We start from the raw sequence: 25,407 nt of genomic DNA on the forward strand, positions 1-25,407 counted from the left end.
CAGCGCATTACTCCTATCGCTGAAAAATTGGATTTCTCTGTAACCTCAAAGGAACAAGACATAAAGCACGCCTTGGTGGACTAGTGTATGGCTTTAAATTCTGCCTTTGATAACATTGCTCCTTTTAGAACGTATTCTAATAATACACACAGGACTCGCGCCCTTTGGTATCCTACAGAGCTGAGCCCGGAAAAGTCACTATGTAAAAATCTAGAGTGGCATTTAACTACCAACCCTTGCGACAGAGACCAGACACATTTATTGCGCTCTTTTTTTAGGTGCTAGATTGTTGGCTACTATGAGGCATTTCACCAATTGTTTCTTAACGATGATCCTATAACTAATGTCAATCGACTGGGAGATGCGTCTGGTTAACCGCTTGCGTGCGGGCGGAATTCCGCTCGTACGCTGAGATTTTTCAAAGCGCACTTTACGCGACGAGCTGGGCTCGTCATCAGCGTAGCAGGAGGCTACCTCATGACGAGCCCAGCTCGTCATCAGCGTCGAAGGGGTTAACTGAATAAAGTCCAGAAGGTCTTGGGTCCTTTTTGTTAAAAGGTAAGGATGTTTTATGGGATACAGCCATGGATTGTGGTATGCAGGCTGCATTTTATGTACTGCCTTGGTATGCAGAGTATAAAGCTGACAATGCTAAAACTAATCCCCATCCTGGAATAAAAGAAGACACACCTAAAAATAGCTTATCCTAAAAACCCACCATCCAAAAACAAGATACCAACAAAAGGATAATCTTAGGAGCTTCAGGTGATGTCCCTAGTGTCTGATTTACTGGTGTTTGTTTAGGTTTACAGGAGTCCAGAGGTTACATAGCAAACCTTGTCTATGCATGCCGTGTATTTTTCATTCATTATTGTAGTATTTATGTAATCCACTAATCGCGTGCCAAAAGGGAGATGTATTTGGCTACAGTTGTTTATATAGCTCCAGACTAGATCTGGTCTGTGTCTCCTGCACCACAGCTTGTTCCCGTAAAAGTGCATCAATGTCTCCTTCCCTTGGAAGCAAATCCACCTGTATTCCAGTTTAAGCATATTTATTCTCATAGAATCACTTTCAAAATCCACTGTTCCGCAAGTAAATTCAAATTCAGTCTGCCCAATTCATTTTGGGGGTTCTCCCTTCATCAGGGGGCGTCGTGAGAAATCTATGTTGTATGCAGAAAATAGTGACATAAGAATTAACTTGCAATGCAATCTAATCCTACAGATACATAAATGAATAGTTTACTACACGTCCTGGTAGAGCCGAACCGCAAGTCTGCGTTTGTGTTATACCAGGGTCTTCATCTTTTCGATAGTGAGAGCTACTTCTGATCGAGGAGAATCATCCTGATCTACTGCCTTTATCACGTGGCTTTGCTAAGGGTAGATGAATGCCAAGCAACTTAATTGCTGCCCTAGAGCGCCCAGTCCTTCTGCAGTGAGCACATGCAATTTGTAGCACTGGGTTAGGAAAGGTTTCCCTGTAGGGCCCCTAAGCCTTTGTAGCACTGTTAGGTTTACCTGCGGGACCCCAAGCATTTATGGTACTGGTAGGAACGGTGTCTGTGGCGTCCCCAGGGAGGCGTTTTGTTCATTTTATTCTTATTAACGAATCACATCTGAGAGGTGAGTGTTTCACTGAGGGTTGTGGCCTCTTTGTCATGCAATACATGGGATGGCATTGTTCTCTCTGAGTGAGTGTGAAGACAGAAGACTTCTATTATCTGGTGAGTTGCCCTCCTGTTCATTGGCTCCCATCCAGATCCTGGCCCTGCTTTAACAATTCAAGATTAATGTTCAGTAGTGGCAGTCACAGTATAAGGACTATGAGCAAGACCTGCTGTAGAGTTTTCGCTGTCCTAGGAAATATACCTGCGATGATTGCAGTGTCCGATTTATTAAAAATTGCACACAGAGTACCCCTTAGAGGGGTCCCCTAAAATCTACCAATCCTTATTGTGGTCACCGACTGGCCTAAGCCAGCCTGCTACCACCAGAGTGTGTTCTGTCCTCATGGGGAGAGTGCCTGTGTACTTCGAGGTCGATAACGATGCCTTTCCTGGGTGGCAAGGATTTTCAAAGGCCTTGCCGCCTTTGTAATGCGGCCCCAGCCTCTCCTCTTAGAGGGAGCAAGCGATCTTCCTGTCCTCACCCCCTTTTAGGCGCAAGGACAGGTGGAAACCTTAGATACAACAGGAGGTGTGCCCCCCGCCCCCTCTGTTAACTCCATCCCTCAGGTGCTGGAGGCGAGGTGAAGTACACTTTGCAGTGCCCACCGTCTTGAAGATGATGGGACTTATCCAATCAGGGCTAGGACTGTGTCCCCTTCCCACAGGAGGTGGGCATGATAGAGGGTGTAGACACCCCAGGAAAGGGCCCATTAGCCTCTACCTGTCACTCCCTTGTAACACCCTTAAATCAAGATTTTAGGTGGCATCCCCAGACCCTGAATTTCAGTTCTTGGCGACCTAAGGGCACTGCAGCCTTCTCTGCTGGTGAGGATCTGTAGAGATCTATTGGCTTGGTCCCAGTCCTACTGGCCTGTCTGCATCCCTGGATGATCCAGAACCAAAAGTCAAGTCGTCTTGCAGCCCAGCGACCTCCAGAACCTTGGGAGGACTACCTGCCTTCGATAAAGGGCAATCTAGTTTTATGTAGTGGGATTTGGCCAGGGAGTGTCAGGACAAGCCAAGCTATGCTACTCACTCTATATTTGCAGACTTTGTGTTTTTGGTCTAATCACTCTCATTAATGTGCACCATATTTTCGGTGTCAACACCATCGATTGAGCACTTGTTCAATAAAAAGAGATTTACAAAGTACCTGTGTCTTGGCAAGATAAGAAGTGTGCTGGTCATTTATTCAATCGAGTCTGTTGTTGAGCTCTGAGTTCAAGCTGCCCTTTAATGTAAACAGGGTCATTGATTTGGCAGTATCAGTATCTGTAGTTAAATTAGACAAAAATTAGTTCTAATTGCCAACTCCCTGACACCCTGAATGACCTCAACCCAATCGCCATCGCCAAGCGTGCCTAGATCCCTCTCCCACACAGCTCTCCGTGTCCCCAAGGCATCCAGAGAATTGTAGATCAACTTCCTATAGATGGTTGAGATTGCTTTTTCGGTCAGGAGATCAATTAGTAGCTGGTCCTCCAGTAGGGATGCATCAGGCAACTGCCCCCCTTTCCCGGATGTGACTCTGCAGAGCGTGGACACCTGCAAATGTCAGAACCGTTTTTAGTCACCTAATGTATACTTTTGTTGTAGGATCGTGAAGGACACAAGCGCCTGTCCCCTCCACACATCGCCCAGCCACTCTAAGCTAATCAATCCCCATTTTGTGAAGCCCTGCAATCCTCCCGCTGCACTTACGAGATCACCATCTTACAGTGGAGTAATTTCAGTCAGCTTACCTTCTCAGCCTAAACACTTGGTAGCTTCTTTCCACGCCCTTACCAATGTTTGGGTATGAGTAGGCAGGGTGCACTCATACTTTCTTCGATACAGCACCGGGGTGGGGTAACCTCTCTTGCCCATGGCCAATCTATCTAACCAGTAAGCAGGTTCCTCACGGTCCGCAAAAACCCAGTTGTTGACTGCCACCAGCTGCGAGGCCCAGTAATACTTGTGAATACTCCGGACCGCCAGTCCACCTTAATAAACTCCCCTCTGCACCTTACTCAGCGTGACGTGCCACCATCCCACAACAGGAGCCGAAGTTCTCAGACTACCTTTTGAAAAAAAAATGTCTGGTGGGATCTTAAAGGACATTTTTTGCACAATGTACAGGAGACCCTGGAGGGCCATGACTTTAAATAGGGCCACCAGGCCCAGTAAGGAGAGTGGGAGCGCCCGCAAGTGTGGGGCATCCCAGCGAAGACGGTCTAATTTCGGGAGTATGTTCCTGCCTGTGCTCTTTTGTAATGAACACAACCAAATATTTAAAGCCATGTAGTGCCACCCTAACTGTGCACCTAGAGTGCAGCCGCAGAGCCCCTGCCACCAGCAGGAATATTAAGGACTTCTTCCAGTTGATATTATATCCTGATCAACAGGAATACCCCATATGAGAGGTCCTGGTGAAACCAAACATGTGTGAAGAGCATAGGAGACAAGAAACATCCCTGTCGGACGGCAAAGACTCGGTAGACTATATTATTGATGCGCATGCTCGCTAGAGGAGCCACATACAAGAGCTTAACAGCAGCGCCACTGGTTCAGCAAAGGAATCCCCTATTGCATGTGGTACTCCATTAAGGTGTCGGAGATTTAAGCGCGTTCCCTGATGTGGCATAAAGCCCGATCGATCAGGATGAACCACTGTTGCAATTTCTATCCGCAGGCAGATCCCCATGGCGTTCGCAAGTACCTTAGTCTCAATATTAAGCGGGGAGATAAGTCTATAAGACCCACACTCAGTTGCTGGTTCGTCCTATTTGGGATGACCGCCACCTCAGACGTTCTTTGGTCCTCCGGGAGACATCCTTATTTTCAGGCAGTCTGAAACATACTCTGGAGGTACTCCCTGATTTTATCCAACATCAGGCCCCGTCGCTTGCCCTGTTTGCAAGGTTCTTATTGTCTTATTTATTTAGTCTACTGTCAGGTCTTGGTCTAGTGCGTCTCGGTCCTCATTTGTTAGCATTGGCAGGGTCAGGTCTTTCAGGAAGTCTCTCCCAGTATTTCTGTCCCCTTGTTGTCTGTGTCCTCAAGGATCCAGTTCCGTTCTTTGTCTTGTCTCTCTAACCATGTAAGCAACTCATTGGCTTTATCACCGACATCATAGAGACAATGCTGGGTAGCCAGCGCATGAGTGCACGCTATTTTCCATTAGTGCTCTTAATGTGTGCTGCTTCAGTTGATGGTGTAATGGGAGAGAAACTGATTCCCCACTTGCCAAGCGAACCTCCAGGAAAGCACATTCCTTGTCCTGAGCCTCGCACTTCAATTTACGTTCCTTCGACATTCTCCCAATCAAGGCTTGTGTCTGGCCTCAAATCACTGCCTTGAATTCACCCTATAGCACGCAAGCTAATTCAACAGGCCGCCCATTCTCCCTAAAATATAATTCTGCTCTATCTCTCATACATAAAGTGTGGCAGGGTATGCTCAGACGTGAGTCCCTTGCTCACTTTGCCACTGGATTCAAGCAAGCAGGGCCGAAGACGGCTGAAATTCCAGAAACCGGTCCCCGGAAGCTTGTTTCCGGTCCAGGGAAGGCATGGCTTGGCAGTTCGGGCTGGACTGTTCCCATGAGGCACAGGGTCAGACTGATTTGCATATGGCCATGTCTGAACTGGGGTGGAAGAGTGGGCTAAAGAACGGTGATGGATTGAACCCAGATCTGTGGACTGGGTGTGAGTGTTTGATTGGTTCAGATGCTCCGTCCATCACCCCACCCTTTTGTACTACTTTTGGCCGCCATAAGTGTGGCAGGGTATGCTCAGACGTGAGTCCCTTGCTCACTTTGCCACTGGATTCAAGCAAGCCGGGCCAAAGACGGCTGAAATGCCAGAAACCGGTCCCCGGAAGCTTGTTTCCGGTCCAGGGAAGGCATGGCTTGGTAGTTTGGGCTGGACTGTTCCCATGAGGCACAGGGGCAGACTGATTTGCATATGGCCATGTCTGAACTGAGGTGGCAGAGTGGGCTAAAGAACGGTGATGGATTAAACCCAGATTTGTTGACTGGGTGTGAGTGTTTGATTGGTTCAGATGCTCCGTCCATCACCACCCCCTTTTGTACCACTATCTCGAATACAAGCTTTGAACGTCTTGTCTTTTAAATATCACGGATCAACCCTTGGGGGTAGGATGAAGTCCACAACTGGACCATCGAGTTGCACCTCCACCAGCGAATGGTCTGAGATTCCCCCTGCTATGTGCGTAACAGCTCTAAAATCAACTTTATGGACAGTCTGGGTGAAAGGATGGTGCAGGCATGCCAGACTACCATGTGCTGCAGATAAGTGTGTCCGGTTCTGATACCCTCTTCCCCTCTAGGGGCATTTAGGAGTATCATGAATATAGTATAGGTGCAGTTCTGTCACTCCAGTCACCCCAATGCGTATATGCTCTGTCGTAAGCGTCTTATCCTTCCACTGGATGAGTCAGTCTTGTCTGGGTCTCTTTCCTGTTTCCCGGCACTTGAATGGCACGCCCGAACACTCGAGAGAGCAGTGACCCACCAGCAGGCTTTTGTGGAGAGCTTTTGTCCTGGATGTAAGGCTGCATACAGTAGGGCACCCACTCTGTCTTTTCTTTGCCTTTGCCTGAAGATCAGCAGTCCCAAGGTAGCAGTCACACCTGGCCTGTTGGTAAGCAATTAAGCCCACACTGTGGCCGGCTGGACCACAGGCGAAAGCTCAGACAGGGCGTTCGACACTGGAGTAGTTGTAGTCCCTCATGGGCCTCTGACACAGAGTAGCCAGAAATTCAGCTGCTAAAAGCCCAACACAGGCTCTCCAGGAAGCCAGTAGATTCAGACCCTGATGTGTTAGAAATTTGGCAAATGCAACCTTGAACGGGCAGTTGGCAGCACACAATCGTCCCACTGGGCCTCAACAATCACGTTGCCGTGGAGTTTTATTTTCTGCCTTGAACTGTTGGGAGAGTCTTGGCGGGGGAGGAGGGGGTCCCCCAGACTAGCTGGTCCTGCTGGATGGCTTTCCTGCCTGCCCTACAAATAACGAGGATGTGTCGGACCTTGCTTCTTCAAGGACAGCCTTGTCCTCCTGCTGGATAGTCAAACTCATTTCCCTTTCTTACCAGACAGGCAGGCTTCTAGGCAGACTGCTAGGCTCTTCAGGACAGGTACACAGCTTCTCCATTAAGTAATACAGCCTGCAGGTGATGTCCCATCAACTTAGATAGACTGTCAGGCTAACACCATCCCTGGTGTCACAGCAGGCACCTGGGTACTTTGTAGAGCACATTATTCCTTGGTAACAGAGGACTTTGTACTGTTTACAATCTACCAGTTTGATCTTTCCTTGCAATTGAAGGCGGCAACTCTTACATCTAAATTTCAGGGTATTAATTTGATGAGCCTGTCGACTAACATGCTTTACAGAGGTTTCTTTTTAAAAGGCACCGAGTCTGTTTATAATGCACAATTGCATTAATTTTTTTCATCATTTAATTTAATTAAATTAGATCACCAAGAAAACAGTTAGTGTCTCAATGTTTTCAGCTCCTTACAGAAGGATTCATTTGAACCTTGGAGATTATTATTCTCGGTCACCAAAGGATGGGAATGTAGTAGTAGTAGTATACTTGTAAAGCGCACAGCTGCCCCAGCAACGGGGTGTCCCGGCGCTGTATAACTCTGGGGAACCCGTCCTGGCTTTCCCTGTGGGATGGTCCCTTGCTGGGAGTCCCCAAGGTGGAGCCAGGCATCCCCAGAATTGGTGGGGCCGTTGTGGAGATTAGGCAAGCTATTGCCCAGAGTTGCCGAGTGGAACCCCTGATTAGAGTAAGCACCGAAGCGAGAATTATCGAGTCCGCTGACCAAGGTCCACGACCCTGCCGCGTCAGGAATTGAACCCTGGTCCCAGGCTGACTTCTGCTCTCAGGCCTGCCGCCTCTAACCAGTGAGCCACACTACTCCACAGTAGGATGAGGCTGACCAAGAACAGAGGAAAGCGTGCACTTGAAAAGAGAGTAGGTGGGAACAGAGACGACAAAGGGGTGCCCCCTTTGAGTTCTTGAAGAATAACATCAATGTCATTGAAGAGCCACTGAAAAAGGCATGGTCTTGAGATAGAATTTGCAAAGCCAATCTTAACAGGACAGTTATTTTTACCTATTTATACCTCATTCAGGAAGTCCTTTAAACACCGTATTATTGAAATATAGTGGTCATATGCAGAGCTGCCCTTTTCAGAAGTTCTGCAGAACAGAATTAGCCTACCTATTATTCTACGCTAGTTTATCTTTTCAAAATCCTCACACTTCTTTAGGGTTATTTAGCACACTGACGAGACCACCATTTTTCTCCTCAGAAGAGGACCATTTCTTGAAACCTTTTGGGCCCAGAAAATATTGGAGCACGATTATTCAAATCTGTTTTCACAGCATCCTTTGTTGGCCCATCCAAATACGGAGATTTCTCTTACGTGTGACTTTTGCAGGAAAAGCTACATACGGATCCTCGTTATTTATTTTTGACTTGTAAGCCTTATTGTTCCTCGCTATATGAGCAGGTATAAAATACAACCATCAGAGTCATCAAACTTGTACTTTACAACCAAAGGTTTTTTTAAAGTTGCATTAAATGATAACATTAAATACATCTGATGGGATGAAATAGAAAACTACACTTTAGACAACGGCCTACACAAAGCATATGCCCCTTGTATAACAGTGTGATTCTAGGATCTTTTGAAGGTGGTAACCATCGCCATCCATCTACAAAGATCACCCTGGATGCTACCAGTTGATCTTGTTCATTGTATAGAAATCAGTCTTGAGCATGAACACATTTTACATTAAAACTAAAAACACGTTCCTAAATGTTATCCTGATCCTAACCTTCTTGTCTGTCCTACCCTATGAGCGTGTATTTGAATCCATAGACTGTTTATCTATCCAAGCAAAAATATTACCCTACCTTCAACAAGTTATCCTTGAGGAACCGGCCACCCTGTCCAAGAAAATTAAGAAGTTATTGCTCAAGACAGTATGGTTTGTCTTTTGTGCAAGTGGATTACATGTAACAATGTCTTTTTAGGTTTCGCCTGTCGAAAGCTGCGCAAGCAGCGTTTCGCGCAGGCGAAATCTTATGTCAACAGTATGTTGGCCTAGTCCCGCCTCTGTCTTCAATTGGCTAGCTCCATAAATGGAGGCTAGCCATTGGAAGACAGATCTGTCCATCAATGCCGGAGCAGATTCGTGGGCGTTCCGGCGATTTTTAGGCTTTCTGCCCACGTCATGCGGCGGTGGGCGGGTTCTTTGTTTTTTTTGGGACTCGGCATCCTTCGTCACACCAGCCTGCTCGCTCACCCTGTGAGGACGCAGACCCGACCCGCTCCCTACTCCGAGCTGGGGTGGGCTGCGCGATGTCACTTTCCTTGCAGGTAAGCGGAAGTGACGAACTGAACGGAAGTAAGAAAACAACCGTAAGGCTGCCCGAGGACGGAAAGCTACGGCTGCTTTCGGTAATTATTCGTGAGCATTGGTGTACCCGAGCCGCGGTGAGTGTGGTGCTCTTTCTTTGCAGGCTTAATGTTGGCCACCGGCTACAGTGACGGGGTGCAGGGCGAGAGCCGTGTAGGTGGGACTGAGTAGTGAGACCTGGGAGGGGTGCGGCGAGAGGCACGGCTGCTGCTCTGCGGGGGTGGGTGGCAGACCGTGCCTGCGCCCCCACAAAATCAATCAATCGGGGTATACAGTCCTCGCATATCGGTCTCTTATCAAACGAGGAGCATGCAATTCAGAAACGCATTCTTCCCCTGGCCTGATGGCCTCTGGTGCCGGGATGGGGCTGGTGCATACCGCAGGGCCCCTGGGAGGGTCTGCCATTCACCCAAGCTGCGCGTTGGGTATTTTTGTATAGATCGAATGTTTTAGGTTATTTGTCTCCCCTTTAGAATTTCCCTTCCGCAAGAAGGTTTCGTGTGTCACTACATCTGCCTTCTGCTGGATCGCCACCACGCTACTCCGCCCCACCAGTGTCCCTTCCTCGTAGGTGTACCAGGAAATTCGGGGCATCCGGACCCTTTACATCGATAACCACTGCTCTGCATCCTCGCGCCAGACAAGAAGTTTGAGCTTTGCTGCCAGGTACCGAGTCTGCAAATTGGTTTTTGCTCTGCCCACTCCATCCGTAGTCCTAAAACGTTAGGGCTCTGGTGCTTTCCCTTTCTAATCTTTATTCCTCAATATTGCATCCGTGCCTTCTCCATTGACATCTCCAACCCTTAAAAAAATAAAAAAAATAATCCTCCCACACATGGAGTCTGCATAAACGCTAGGCCATTACGCCCTGAGACCTCATCCCCACTCAGAAGCTCGGCAGCTTCCAAATCTCATTAGGGCGTCTGGACACCGCCCCACCACTCCACCGAGCCCTCCTCACCTGTCGGACGCGAGCAGCAGAGATGGAGGCCACAGGCAAACCGAGTCTGTTCCAGGAGTAATAGAGCCCCCCCACGGGTGGAACTCAGCAGGAAAACAAAACTCCTGCTCGAGTGGGCCTGGATGTGTATTTGAATTATACTGAGTTCATGGCCCAATCGGTTATTTCAAGTGACAATGGGCTAGCAAAGACCAAAGCGCAACGACACTGTGGGCTTCTAGTACACGACTGCCAGTCCTTGTTACATGCAAATTAAACTTTATTTTAGATTCCTCTATAACAAGTCCACTGTTTCTTAGCTGGCTGGTGCACAACTACCTGCAGAGAGGGGAAAAAGATGTTGACCTCATGTAAGGCCCCACAAAGTACCCCCTCGGCCTGCCCCTTCCCTGCCCTCTTCGACAAGGCCGTCTACCAACTCTCCGCTCTTTAACTGTGCTATGGTGACCACTGTCCGCACGAAGCAAAAAAGTATTCCTTCTGAAATAAAAATAGAAAGTTATTCGTATAAATTGTAGCACCTACGATCTTTAATTTCCAAAGCATCTTTATGTACAAGGACATAAGGGACATACAGGGGTGACATTCTTATGATGCATAACTGTTATTTCATTCAAAAACACATATAGTTTTCATGATGGTGTTTACCAACAATTTGTTTTTCTAAAGTACAATTTTACTAAATTGGACCCCGCCCTGGGTAACATTGCTGTCTCAGCCGTGCAGTTGTCACTCAAGTGTTCGACTTCCAGCCAGACCGCGTCAGATTTAAAGAAGGTACATTGGAGGTAATGTCACCCGTTACGCAGAGCGTTTAGGTTTAGTTCTGAAATCAGTTAAGCTTCATGAAAAACGTACTGAAGGGTGGCTGCCAAAAGTACCATCAACTGTGCAGAACACGCATCGAATTCACTGGTACATGGTGTACAAATACGTCACGTTTTTAAGTTCTCAGAAGTTAGGAAGTGAGAAATGTAGGTCGACACCTATCTCCAGAAAGGGCATCTATAGAATCCACCCCACTTGGCCCACCCGAACCAGTCCTGTCTGCTCTCCATATCCCTTGACAATTACTTAACCTCGCCAGTAATAAACAAATCCCGCCTAAGCCGTGTTGTGATTGGGCTCAGCAGCTGTATTGACAGGCCAGGCTCTCGGGGTGGACAGGACCCTCCCATGTGGATTTAGCTGCAGGACAACACTGCCTGTCCAGAAGCCCCAGACACCTGGAGGACACCTTTAAGCCGCCTCCCGGCCGATTTGTACTTCAGAGGTGCCCTGGTGAGCCCCTCGTTGTAAGACGCAGACGCTAATTGGCACAAGCAGCTTGTAAATCACTTTCTACAGGCGATGGGCGGCAGTGAGCTGACGCCTGCGGTGAACTGGGGATCAGCGGCCCCAACAGAGCTCAGAGCGGTAGAAAAACAACTCTTACATTTTACCAAGAATCATAGCAGTAGAGACAAGTAAAAAAAAAGAAACCTCAATTTCTGATAAACTTAACTGTTGCCTGTCGCGGATTACCAGATGCGCTTTCTTATTTGACAGCATTCATTTTCTGGTTTCATCCTTTCGCTCACAACCTTCTCTGTATTGCCAGATCTATGTGTATCACGTGATCCTGTAGTCTCACATCACTGGCCTTGTTGCTAAGTGCAGGTGCTTGTACACTTCTTGCTTCGTGTTCAAGGTCCATCTTAGCTCATAAGACAGTGCAAGGCATCTTGAGCACAAGGAAAGGAGTAACTTTAGTGTCACCTTCCATACCTAAGCAGAACCAACTTCCAACCATCTCACCATTCTTCTGTTTCCAACTGTTTCCGCTTGTGTCCAACTTTACCTTTACATGCGGCCCCTCCTTGTAAACAGCAGCAGTGTGTGGGGCTCGCAATGTGTGGGGCTCGCAGTGTGTGTGGGGGGCTCGCAGTGTGTGTTGGGGGGGCCTCACAGTGTGTGGGGCTCGCAGTGTGTGGGGGGGCTCGCAGTGTATGGGGGGCTCTGTGTGGGTGTGTGGGGGGGCTCGCAGTGTGTGGGGGGCTCTGTGGGTGTGTGGGGGGCTCTGTGTGGGTGTGTGGGGGGCGGCTCTGTGTAGGTGTGTGGGGGGGCTCGGTGTGGGTGGCTCTGTGTGTGTGTGTGTGGGGGGGGCTCTGAGGGGGGTTCTCTGTGGGTGTGGCTCTCTGTGGGTGTGGGTGGCATTTGCGAGAGATTAAGCTATTGGCATTGTAAATGACAATGCCATTTATTTATGTTTTCAAAACCAACACATAAATAAAAATGTTGTCATTTACAATGCCAATAGCTCTAACTTTTGCAAAGGCGAAACCATTGCATTGTAAATGCTTGTTTAAATATCTGTTTGGTGCCAGTGCATATGACTTTAATTTCTGCCTTTGGGATTCTATGTTACAAGTCAATAGGGTGCATGTATCCTTTGTGAGCTTAATAAAATGTTGAAAATTCTATAAATCCTCACTCCTACATCCAAGTTCTCTCAGGCTACAATTCTACACTCTGCTCTGTATAAAAAACACCTCAACATTTTCAAAATTCTGCAACTCTGCATTGATTTGGCTTGTAAATTATATTTTGGGAAATTTTCAAGTATTAAGTATTTAATTTTAATACTATAGGTGATTGAAATTACTGACGAAGAAAGCAAGATTTAGCACCAGGCAACTGAAGTCAGTGCCATAAGAAGGATTATTTTGAAAAACTGAAGGACATCCAGCATTCTACGTTTAAACAATTCCAAAATCTAGGTGTGGCGAGGAAGTGGGAGCTGAGGAAAGTACTATACTGTAAGTGAAGTCTCTAATTTAGCATTTCATTAACCCAGAGCAAAGCCAAATCTGTGCACACTATAACCTTCATCTAAAACATCATGTAATTCCAGAGAGAAAGCACACATTGCATAAAAGAAAGTTATAACAAAAGGTTTCTTCTGCAGACCATCAAAGAAAAGACGCTGAGAGAAGACTCCGAAGCTGACACGTTAACAACCAAAAGATTGGAAAATCACCTTTGTTCAACAACCATTTTTAACCAGTTACACAAGTTTGAGACTATCTGACTCTGGGTAGAAAACCACGACCCACTCTGCTCACTCTTGTGAAAACCTTAAAAATTCACCACTTTATTGTGTCCATAACCATCTCAGATTGTTTGTTTTTTATTGTGTACTGTTCTGTAATTCTATGTAAATCGCCTCAACAGTATCTGCTGTGAATGAGTGATATGTAAAACTGTTCAATATAAAAATGGATTAAATGAGCACAGTTGCGCTATAGGTAATGTAAATAAATCTTCGTCTTCAGAACTACAAACCTTAACTTTACACCAAACATAGAAAGGGTAAAAGGAACTGATGTTCTGAGACTCGTGATCCACAATAGTACTGTGCACGTTCTAACGCCCTCAGTTACTGCCATTACGTCAGTGCAAAAAGGTACTTATCAGTTTAATTAATAAATATCAGACTAACACCTTATCACTGCATTGCTAAGAACCTATACAAATAGATTTGAGAAAATCTTCAGTCACAAAATAAGTTTCTGCAGGATAGGCTATAACCTAAAGACTATTATCTGCTAGAAATATTTCGACAGGTGTTACAGGGCTGCTTTCAGACATATTTTGCTCAATTGAAGTGTTAAGAAGATTACACACAATTTCTTTTAGAGATAAATGCTGAACATTATCTAAACAAGCCCAACTCTAAAATTGGGTTCACTCTTACTGTGGCATATAAGCAAAAGAAAACTAAACGTAGAGATATTAACTCTAGGAATACACCTTATAAAAACACGGACTGTGAGAACAAATTCAGTGTTCATAACCGCCTCAATCAAGGCAAAATAACCTAAGTTGGGGAAAAAAGTTACATGTGCCAAAAAAGATATAGCCATAAATCTTATCTCACAGAATTTGACACAATGCACACTGGGGGAAACCCCTCTCAGTGCAAAGTATGCCAAAAAAGTTTCAGGCATAAATCTTATCTCACTGTGCATCTGAGAATCCACACTGGGGAAAAACCTTATCAGTGCTCTGAATGCCAGAAAAGGTTTAGTATCAAAGCGAGTCTATATCGACATGCATTAACCCACTCTGTCGAAAAACCTTACCAGTGCACTGAATGCCCAAAAAGTTTCAGCCGTAAATCTTATCTCACTGAGCATTTGAGAATCCACACTGGGGAAAAACCTTATCAGTGCCCTGAATGCCAGAAAAGGTTTAGTATCAAAACGAGTCTATATCGACATGCATTAACCCACTCTGTGGAAAAACCTTATCAGTGCGCTGAATGCCAGAAATGTTTCAGTGACAAAAGAGCACTTACTATACATACAAGGACTCACACTGGGGAAAAACCTTACCAGTGCTCTGAATGCCAGAAATGTTTCAGTTACCAAAGCATTCTCACTTGGCATAGAAGAACCCACACTGTGGAAAAATCTTTTCAGTGCTCTGAATGCCAGAAATGTTTCATTGACAAAAACAGTCTCACTCATCATATAAGATCCCACACTGGGGAAAAACCTTATGAGTGCTCTGAATGCCACAGATGTTTCAGTGAAAAAATCAGTCTCACTCAGCATATAAGAACCCACACTGGGGAAAAACCTTATGAGTGCTCTGAATGCCACAAATGTTTCAGTGTAAAAAGCAGTCTCACTAAGCATATAAGAATCCACACTGGGGAAAAACCTTATCAGTGCTCTGAATGCCAGATATGTTTCATTCAAAAAAGCAGTCTCACTCAGCATATAAGAACCCACACTGGGGAAAAACCTTATCAGTGCTCTGAATGCCACAGATGTTTCAGTGAAAAAATCAGTCTCACTCAGCATATAAGAACCCACACTGGGGAAAAGCCTTATCAATGCTCTGAATGCCACAGATGTTTCAGTGAAAAATTCATTCTCACTCAGCATGTAAGAACCCACACTGGGGAAAAGCCTTATCAATGCTCTGAATGCCACAGATGTTTCAGTGAAAAAAGCAGTCTCACTTACCATATAAGAATCCACACTGGGGAAAAGCCTTATCAGTGCTCTGAATGCCAAAAATGTTTCTGCCAAAAATCTCAACTCAGTAAACATGTGAGAATCCACACTGGTGAATAAAATTATCAGTGCTCTTAATGTCAGAAAAGATTCAGAGGTAGAGATGGTTCCAAGCACCATAAGAAAACACACCATTAAAATAATTCAGTGCTCCGAATGCCAGAAAAGCATTAATTTTAAACGCAATCTCACGCTACATGAGCAGACGCACACAGGGAAAAAACATTACCAACGCTGTGAATGCCAGAAATTCCTATTTGATTGGCACAGCCTCACTAACCATAAGCGACTCCCTACTGATGAAAAACCTTATGAGTGCTTTGAATGCCAGAAAAGCTGCATGAGAAAAACGCTATCTCACCATGAGAAACTCCACACTGGAGAAAATCCTTATGCCATAAAAGCTTGAATCTGAAAGACAAGAGTTAAGGTTCACGAGAGATCCCACTCTGGGGAAAAACCTTATGAGTGCTCGAAATGCAAGCACAGTCTTGAATACAATGTCATTTCACATAAGAGAATTCACACTGGACTAAAGCCATATATAGGTGGGGAAAGCCAGAAACGTTATACTCAGAAAGGAGATCTCACTAAACATGAGAAATGCATGCACATGAGGTGAAAAGTAAGGCGTATCTTGAGTTGCAGAAAAGCTTCTAACAACCTGACTTTCCATGAGAGAGCACATATTGTAGTTGCAATAGGATTCATCAAGAAACACTTGCAGGATAACTTAGGCTGCCCGCATGCAACCTCCAAAGAAATTTCAGGCCTGGAAATATTTTTCATTGCAACAGAATCCACAATTTGAGTATCTGAAAGTTACAAAACTTTCAAGGTCTTTACTTTACACAGAGAAGTGTTAGTGCTTGCAAAAATCAACTAATTGCCAACAAAATCACAATAATAATGTCTTAAATATCCACCCAAAAGGTTTCTACTCGCCCTTGTTTCTTAACATATGACTGATATCTATTTTTCCATGATAAGCTTAAGCCTATGCGGAGTTCCTCGGTGAGGAACTCCGCAAAGTGACAAAAAAACTCTGGCTGTCTACGCGGAGTTCCACGAGCAGCGGAGTGCGTAAGGGTCATGCCGTTTGTGGTGATTTCATCCCATGTCGGAGAATCATTTGGCCCTTCTCTTCCAGGAAGTTATGGATCTCTTTGCCAAGGGAGCTATCAAACGCGTCCTTGTGCCAGAAGTAGGTCGGGGTTGCTACTCCCACTACTTCTTGGTACCCAAAAAGACATAGGCCTGCATCCTATCTTAGCCCTCAGGGACATCAACTGCTTCCTCCGAAAGGAGAAGTTCAAGATGTTAACCTTGGCTCAGGTCTTGTCTGCCTTCGACCCTGGAGATTTGATGGTAGCGTTGGACTTGCAGGATACTTACTTTCACATCCCCGTCTTGCCTGCCCACCGGCATTACCTACGGTTCCCGGTAGGCCACATGCATTTTCAGTTTACCACGCTCCCCTTTGGCCTTATCAGCCCCCCCCCGGGTGGTCACGAAAGGGATGGCGGTGATCGCAGCTTATCTGCGCAGATCAGGGGTTCCAGTCTTCCCCTATCTCGACGACTGGCTGTTGAAGGCTCCCACCTCCAGACTACGACGGACTTCCATCATTTGCCGGGGTTCACAGTTAACGTGCTGAGGTCACACCTGATTCCATCCGATAAGCTCCTTTTCATCGGAGCGGTTCTGGACACAGCACAGTTTTGGGTCTATCCTCCCTAGCAGCAAGTCCAGTATATTGGGGCTATGATACCGATGTTTCAGCCTCCAACCCGGTTTTCTGTGAGAATGACCCTGAGGCTGCTGGGCCTCATTGCCTCCTGCATCCTGCTGGTGCATCATGCCAGATGGCATATACGTGCACTGCAGTGGGACCTGAAGTTCCAGTGGGCGCAGCACCAGGGGAATCTTTCCGATGACTTTCAGATTTCGGAGGGGACTGCAAGTCAGTTGCAGTGGTGGTTCACGAACAAGGATTGGGTCAACAGCAGATCCCTCTACCTTCCTCAACCTGAGTTCACAGTAGTGACGGATGCTTCACTCATGTGATGGGCCGGCCATTTGGGAATGGTGGAGATCAAAGACCTCTGGTCTCTGGCGGAGTCCAGGCACCACATCAACCCTCTGGAGCTCCGGGCGATTCGTCTTGCACTGAAGGCATTCCTTCTTTCTGTCAAAGGAAGAGTGGTGCAGGTGTTCTCGGACAACACCACCGCCAAGTGGTACTGCAACAAACAGGGCAGGGTGGGGCCGTGGACCGTATGTCAAGAGGCTCTTCGCCTTTGGACATGGCTGGAACATCAGGGCATATCTCTGGTAGTTCAACACTTAACAGGTTCACTGAACGCAAGGACGGACAAACTCAGCCACCAGTGCATGATGGATCACAAATGGCATCTTCACTTAAAGGTCGTGCTAGGTCTCTTTCAGTAGTGGGGAGAGCCTTGGTTAGATCTATTTGCCACAGAAGAGAACGCTCAATGTCAGCAGTTCTGCGTGTTAGAGTTTCCAAAGTGGCTCTCGCTCGGCGACCCTTTTCATTGCGAGTGGAGTTGCGGCCTCCTGTACCACTTCTGCCAAGATTGCTGAAGAAGATCAAACGCGATCAGTCCCAAGTCTGGTACCCCGAGCTCTTGAGCATGGCCTTCAATCCTATACAGATTTCTGAAGTGCATTACTCATCTCTTTCCTCCTTCTCCTTTCGTAATACCCTAGTGGGAGTTGACCTCACTTATCTTATGTGTGCTCCCTTTGAGCGCCTACATAATTGTCCTCTTCGCCTCCTTAGAAGACTAGTTTTTTGCTTGCCATCACCTCTGCTTGCAGGATGTGTGAGCTTCAGGCTTATCTTCCAGACCTCCCTTTCTTGCTGTCCATCCAAACAAAGTGTAAGCCCTCTTTTCTGCCCAAAGTGATAGCCTCTTTCCACATAAGTCTGACCATCAGATTACATACCTTCTTCCCACCTCTGCTGTGTTTTTCTCTGCCAGGTGCACAACATATAGACTGTTCACACACTTTCTGTTGTATCCTTGGTTCTGGGCAGATAAACTCTAATCCGCACTCTACTTCTATCCTTGTGTTAGTGCAGCCCGATGTAAACAGTAATTGTCATGTATTTAGATTTACATAACACTTACTACCCCATACGAACTTTGAAGCGCTTTTTCGGCGAGTAGCACACTACTCTAGGATCCAAAAATGATTAGTGGTGAATTAGTATAGGGAAATATAAAATGTATATGAGAGCTGAACATGTTGGTCTGTTAGTTGGGTTAAAAAAGATTGTGGGGGGATAGAAGAGGGAAGGTTTTGCATTTATATAGCGCTTGCTACCCCTGATGAAGTGTTGAAGTGCTTTTCGGCGAGAAGCATGCTACTCTAGATCCCAAAAAGATGAATAGACAGATCAATTATGGTGGGGAGGTTGTTTTATTGTATACACACAACTGTACACAAATTAATAAAATTCCGTTGTAAAGTTGTATCCAAGAGGCAAGAATAGTCTCTGATAATAATGTATACAATACTGATAAGTTTTAAGTTGGCTTGCCATCAAGACTGATGCCCTGTAATGTTGATGCAAAGTCATCTGTGCTGGAGTATCTTAGACTCTTGTTGAATTGTACCATCCACCTTGTAGGTACTGCTATTTGTATCAGGTCCACGTTGTAGGCAGACACAAACGCCTAAATTGTGCACTATTTATATTAAGCATAATAAGCATAATGTAAGTGAGCAGATGACAGTAAGCACTGTACAAGCTGTATTAGGTGCTTAGAAGTAGAGTGACATAGAGGGCAATAAACACTCACTAAATCTTTTTTATTATTATTAACAGTCCTCATAAGAACATACAATTCAATACCATGTACAAATAGCCCATTGGGGAACAGTTCAGGCATCATCTGGGGATTACACATCCGAGAAACTCAAGTGTCTTCCATGAATACAAATTGACTACTCCTCCAAGGACTGCACTGTATTATTGACACGGGCGAAAAGGCAAACAAGCAGTCAGGAGGCGCACTGATTGTATACCCCCCACCTGACAGGATGGTGACAGACCCCAACCACCTGCAGGGGAAACGTGCCACCTCACTTAATAGCTGCCAGACGCTTTACTATGTAAGCAGACTGGTGGTTTACAACTGCGCCTATGTTGGGGCACCACATGTTTTTTCCAGCATAATCTCCCCCCTGTTTGGGATGATAGCACCCACTGAAAACTGCACCGTTGTGTAGTCTGGGACAGTGCACCTTCCCTGTAATTCTGAACTGGACCTTTAAATACGGTACTATTTTGTGTGCCTATTTAATTCAGGTATACAAAGAATGTGGTACTACTTGTATACTACATCTTTCCTTGAAGACCGCCGCCAGACGGTCTGGGTTTCCCAGAGCTCTGCCGAGATGCCACCACTGGGAGTTGGGGTTCCACAGGGTTCTGTGTTGAGCCCCACGTTGTTTAACATCTTTATGTCCCCTTTGGCGGCCTTGGTGGAAGCATATGGGGCCCAGATCGTCTCCTACGCCGACGACACGCAACTCCTCTTCACTTGCGGGAAAGACCAGGAGTTTGACGGAGGGAGAATTCGGGACTGTCTTGCTCTGGTCTTTGACTGGTTCCAACGGAACAGTCTAAGGGCCAACTCAAGCAAGTCCGAGGTTCTATTCTTTGGTTGCGTAGCCGATCCGGAGTGGCAGCATTGGTGGCCGTCTGACATGAGCCCTCCTGCACAGTCTTCCTTGGTAGCAAAAAATCTGGGTGTCAAGCTAGACAACCAGCTGTCGCTGAGAACTCACATTCTGGGTCTGGCTGGCACCTGCTATGGAATTTTGAAAATGCTCCGCAAATTCCTGCCCCTGTTGTCTGAGGAGCACAGGCGGATTACTGTGCAGGCTCTCGTTGGCTCAAGGCTAGACTACGCCAATGCCCTTTTTCTTGGCCTCCCTGATTACCTAGTCCAGCGCCTACAGGTGGTACAGAATTCGGCCGCCCGGGCTATTTTTGGCCTGCGTAGACGAGCCCGAGCCTCCGGGCTGCTACAGGCGTTACACTGGCTGCCCATCCGGAAGCGGATCCAGTTCAAATCCCTGACCCTGATGCACAAAGCCCTGCATGGATCAGGGGCTGGATACCTGCGGCGGAGACTCGCCTTCTATCGACCAGTCCGCTGATTGCGTTCAGAATCCCTTTATAAAGCGGTGGTCCCGCGGGTGAGGAAGGCTCGCGCGGGAGGGCGCTCTTTCAGCTGCAAAGCTCCCCAGCTGTGGAATTCGCTCCCTCTCACGCTTCGCAGCACTGCCAATTTGTTCCAGTTCAGGAAGAGCCTGAAGACCTGGCTTTTTAATCTTTAGGCTGTTCTCACCGTTTTCTGTTTAGATCTTTTCTTGTATTTGCTGTGTTGTGTTATTTTTATCGTGAGCTGCTGGTGGAAAGCGCCGGGACACTCTTTTCGAGTAGCCGTGCGCTATTCAAAAACGTTATAACATAACATAACATAACTAGGGTAGGACAAGGAAGATTGAATTTCTATGGTGGCAGAAATGTTTTTGTCAAAGTGCTTTATGCCCTAAATACTCTCCCGTACCCTGAACATAATGAGATTACGTAGAATACACCTCTGCGTGCCTAATGCTGCTATTTGCATTTCAAGACCAGTGATTAATGTGACTTTATCAAGTTCAAAGCCATTAGGCGTTTCCGACCTGTCTGATACTTGCATATGGAAAAGATGGGTCATTTGAACCTAAAGATAGATAAACATATTCATAGGTCACGATTTATGTCTGCATCTAATATAAAACTGTAAATTAGGAGAGGTGATAAGTCAGAAGTTAAAGGCAGCCGCTAATCGAGCTGCATTTGTACATAGGCCTTCCTATATTATGATATCTGTTCCTGCTTAAGTCTTTAATTGTAATGAATACTTTAGTACCCAGGCATGAAGTCATTGTCGAGCTGTTTAGATAATCCACCTGTCTCGCCACTTCTTCCCCACTGCATCCTTAACCAGTGGCCTAGCCAGTGTGCCCTGGGCCCCAAGGCAAGAAAGGAAATGTGACCCCTGCCCTTTATTTGGACTGTGGAAAACAGCAATAATCATTGTTCTGTGGGCCCCTCAGGCCTCTGTTTGAACTGTGACAAACAGCAGTTATCAGGGTTCAGTGGGCCTTTAAGGCATCTGGGACCTGGTGCCACTGCACCTGCTGCACCAATGGGAAGCTAAGCCCTTGCCCTTAACAGCTTCTATTCTATCCCCACTGGAGAACCGAAACAGCCAAGTACTGATCTGGCCTGATAGGCAGGCATGCAGCCGCCTCTTCCACTGAAGGGATTTAAGGCGCATGAAAGCAGCATGCGGGAAACAACCATTTTCTGAGGCAAAGTCAACCAACACCTCGTCTGTTCCAACCTGAATCCATTTAAAACTAGGGACGAAAAAATGGTTAATCGTCATCCCTTGCTTATCAGAAGGGTAAAATAGATTCATCTAACATTACAGTGTACCACATAAAAAATTGTGATTCTGTTTACAAATTAAAACTAGTATGCATATAGAAAGGGGAGCCTTTGGCCAAAATAGCCATTTTCCCTACCCATACTTCTAACACATCTTATACAAAAAATGCTAATTACGTTGTCATCCTGCAATAGTCATTATCGCCTACTCATAAGCAAAGGCCACTTTGAATTGTCATTCACTTCAAGCTTTCAAAAATAAATTGATCTAAAAGCAGTATTGAATTTTTTGACATTATGTACTCTTACCCAAATTTTGAGCATCAATTTTATGACACACCATAGAAAAAAGGAGTTGTTTATATATACTAAATCTCCAGAAACTTTAAAATAACCAGTTATAAAGTCACGTCTAGCTTAGTTAGTTTATAGTCTTCTTTTTTTTAATAGAAATTATTTCACATCTAGATTTAGACCAATGATCAATTCCACCCATGGCTTTTAAAATCTATTTATCAATGATCTCTATTAGTGTTATCAAAACTAAAACTGTAATAGAACTTATCTGAGAGATGGACCTTCAAGTATTATGCTCAGTCAATTTATTGAACAAACCATGGAGTTAATATCTGAATAGATTAGATCCACAAGCATTGCCTGACCACTGTATTTTACATCAATAGATTACTTATCAGCACATTTTCTCTAAGTACAATTCACTCATCTTCTATTTTTCGTGGAGCTTGTGCTGGGTCTGTTTGAACTCTTTTAAAATATGACATTTAAATTTCCAAATGTTCAGGAATTCTAGTTTCTAGCCTGGTCAAACCTTAATGAATGCTACACCAAAATATGCCCTTCTGTTCCTACATTTTATTGTGCACCATGATTCAGAAATGGCATGTTTTTGCTTTTGGAGGTAAAATTTTAAACATATTTATTGTTGTTGCCAACCGAAACATTATCACTAATTGCGAAGATAACAACAAGTGGTCTTGTGATGCTTGCTGTAATAGAAAGTGTTTAATCAAAAGGTGGATTGAATTCAAGTTTAGGTGACAATTTTACCAAAGTGTATGGTTTTTGTATATATTTAAAGTTGTTGATCTCCAAGAATTGAATTGAAATTCAAGTTTATCATTTTAATCCTAATGTTGGAAAAGATGTGATTTTGAACCCCATGAGGCGGTTCCTTTCCAGAAAGCATTCAGGTTGTAATCATGAGTCAAATAATGCTGAGGAGGTTAAAATATTCAAATTAAATTCAAATTACACGTGAAATGTTCATTGTTCAATATATTTCTCTTAGTATTTTAGTTTGCAGACTTTATTGCTTAAGGAAAATAATTAGTTTTTTTTCTATATGTAGGAAGCATTACACTCATGAAATCACTGTATCCCACCTTCTTTCTTTCCTTTCCTGTTCTTTATGAACGTTTCAATTGTTGAACTTTAAAGACTGCCCAAAATTAAGAATTGTGCTCTACATAACTTTGCTGTGTTACAGTTTGTTGATTTTTATGTACTACTTTTGTCTCTTATGTGTATGGCAACTGATGTTTTGTTTTGCTTTAATAATCAGCTTATGTTTATTAGGTTTTATTATTCAATAAAATGTTTCAAACACAACAAATGGTAGTTGATATGTATTTGCAACTGCAGCATTTTTATTGTATGGGCAGTTTCAAAGGGGCCAAAAATATGGTCTGTGGGATGACGGAAGACCACATTGGCATCAGCAGGGAGAGGTTTGGGCAGGTGATTAGGGTATATGTAAAGTTGGAAGTAGGGGGGACAAAGCATGTGCATTGTTTGGACTGTGACTCCTGGAGTAATTGTGAGGGATACCATGCTACCCTGAAAATGAATCCCCTAGTGATTATTATTAACAAACTTTACTGTACTGAGCAATCAAGGTGGCTGTAAAACCCTCACAGTTGTTAAGTTTATTGCAGGAGAGAGCACAACACAGGTATACAGCGCAGTTCAGGGTAGTGCACAACACTGGTAGAATGATTTTGAGCAATCCAGGGGTGTACCACCCATACATCTTACAGAGCACCCACTGGAGCATGTGCCAGACAGACACACACACTGAGCATTAATAAAGCTACACTGAGTAGTCCAGGAGGGAGGATGGCATACAGATAGGGTAACGCATCCGATGAAGCCCACCCTAAGGTAGCGTAATGTTCTTACTGACACTTTCTTTTAATTATGAGGCTTTGCCCCATTAGTCCAATGTTGTGCCTGTCGTGGGATCTGCGGATCTGTAAATGTATTTCATGTGGATATCTTGATATTATTCTGGCATGTGTCTGGGCCTCCTGGGCCTACACTGGATCCGATACACGGAACACGGTGATCCGGAGAGACAAGACGTGGCACACACGGCGTCTTGACACTATTTGGGCACTGACTGAGGGTTATCCGCTCCCGGCTGTGCAAGGAGTTTCCCGGGTTTTACGAACAGTCTTACGTATTGCAAGAACGCTACTTACCTCGAGCAGCACCGGAACTACTAATCTACGTAGTCTCCACTTTATCAGGAAGCCCAGAAGATGCACACGCACTGGCTTTTACCACTACGATTTTAGACGTTACTAACTGGCAAAGAACGGTCACGGGCCCCGCCCAGTCGGAAATATCACCGGTGGAGTGACCTTCACTTGGTTTACGCTGTACAGACAAGCCCTGAGGAGTCGCGAACACTTTGTTCCTAACTGTTCCTAACGCGACGAAACACGTGTCGGCTGGTGGAACGATTAAAACCTTGAAATTCATGGATACCTAGTGTCAAGGAATCTGATTAATACTGTTGTCTTTGGTTAGACAATTGTGCTTTTGTTGTGTACAGTTATGAATGTAAATGACCATTGCGAGTGTGTGCATAGGCATTTTCTGTATTAACGCATCCGATGAAGCCCACCCTAAGGTAGCGTAATGTCCTTACTGACACTTTCTTTTAAATATGAGGCTTTGCCCCATTAGTCCAATGTTGTGCCTGTCGTGGGATCCGCGGATCTGTAAATGTATTTCATGTGGATATCTTGATATTCTGGCATGAGTCTGGGCCTCCTGGGCCTACACTGGATACCCCTGAAGTATTACCTTTGGTACTTTACAGAGTAGCAGGAGATTGGACGCCATCAGTGCCACAAGAGAATCACAATCACCACCCTCTGTGTGATTGCATGTCTCCTTTGTCGGGGCTCCTGGATCAGTAGTATTCTATATACACCCATTCAAAGCAGCCTCCAAAGGCATGGACTAGCCTGTGCCACATTCATCTTCACTGAGAAATCACACTATGCGTTTACCAATGTCACAGTCACCACTGAATGTATTACTGCCTGGAGCTCCATGAGTCAGGGGTCAAGGTCTTCAGAGTTCTGTCTCTACATCTCTGTCCTTATAATACTGTCTCTACACCATTATCCTTAAGCTAGACTATTCACTGGGACACATCACCTCATTTTATAACTCCCTTCAGCGGTCTCATTGTTGTTGCCAAAACTTGCCCATCCTCATCACTGGGCTCCTCCTGCCCAGCAGCTGGAGCTGGCACAACTTGCCAACAGGCATTCCCAAACTAGACCTCGATGGTCCCATGACCATCTTCCTTCTTCCAGCATGCCTCCTCCACTGCCAGAAATGGTTCTCAACCTCCATCAGAGTCTTGCTGCATGCTCCGGGTAGGCCCTACAGAAGCCAAAATGTTGAAGGTAGAGCCACTCAGATAAGAGGCAAGTCTTAATTTCCTTACTACACAGAAAGAGCA

General features: G+C 45.4%; 1 protein-coding gene and 1 pseudogene across 1 annotated transcript in view; one reads left to right on the plus strand and one right to left on the minus strand.

Annotated features, from left to right (window-relative positions):
* The window catches only part of LOC144806095 (uncharacterized), a 144,444-nt gene that overhangs the window by 86,217 nt on the left and 32,820 nt on the right, over positions 1–25,407 (minus strand). The gene's annotated exons all lie outside the window — the stretch shown is intronic.
* Positions 13,662–15,220, plus strand: LOC144806100 (uncharacterized; annotated as a pseudogene).

This window comes from Lissotriton helveticus (assembly GCF_964261635.1).
Source record: "Lissotriton helveticus chromosome 1_1 unlocalized genomic scaffold, aLisHel1.1 SUPER_1_unloc_45, whole genome shotgun sequence".
NCBI classification, from domain to species: Eukaryota; Metazoa; Chordata; class Amphibia; order Caudata; family Salamandridae; genus Lissotriton; species Lissotriton helveticus.